Below are 758 nucleotides of genomic sequence, written 5' to 3'. Positions count from 1 at the left end.
TACTGCTCTACTTGAACCATTTATAGAAGATGGTGAGTGTTTTCTAACTTTAAACATATTTTAAGTGACTCATCCCATCGGTTCTGAACATATTTTTAACTAACAAAAGAGGCTGACGCCATAATAGAACAACGTCGGTGCTACGATGCTAAGCTAATTTGCATAAACGCTAACTGTCCTCCGGTCCCGTTTCTCACTGTATTTTATCCAGAACGTATTTCAGCGCGTGACGGTTCGTCTCTAAACTCCACATTAAACCCTCCAAGCCTCCTGGCTCCTGCTCCATCAGTGGAGTCTGCACCATCAGCGGAGTCTACACCTGACAGAGCTCCATCACAGCCCAGCTGCACCTCACAGAGCAGCACAACGCTGCAGCTTCTGTGCTCGGTAAGAACAGATGCAACATGTTCCACATCACTTTATTTGTGCCGATAAGGACTTGCTTTTATTTTATTTTTAAAGTAAAAAAATAAAATGTTGAATAAATACTGAAGTGGGATGAAATTATGTACACAGGGTCCCAGTTACAGACAACAAAATGTAAAAGAAAAACAGTAATAAGATCTAAGATATGAATTAATAAAAATATCAAATAAAAAACATCTACTAATAAAACACTAAGCACTAATAGCTGTAAACAATCAAAACAATACGTCAAACAGCAACATGAACTTGAGTTTGTGCAGCCTCATGAATATCTAACCAGGATAATCATGTTGCTGCTGATCTGTTTCATGTTGCTGCTGATCTGTTTCATG

The sequence above is a fragment of the Nematolebias whitei genome, chromosome 13 (assembly GCF_014905685.2).
Source record: "Nematolebias whitei isolate Nwh7 chromosome 13, NemWhi1, whole genome shotgun sequence".
Taxonomy (NCBI): domain Eukaryota; kingdom Metazoa; phylum Chordata; class Actinopteri; order Cyprinodontiformes; family Rivulidae; genus Nematolebias; species Nematolebias whitei.
Note: the sequence above shows the minus strand (reverse complement) of the source record.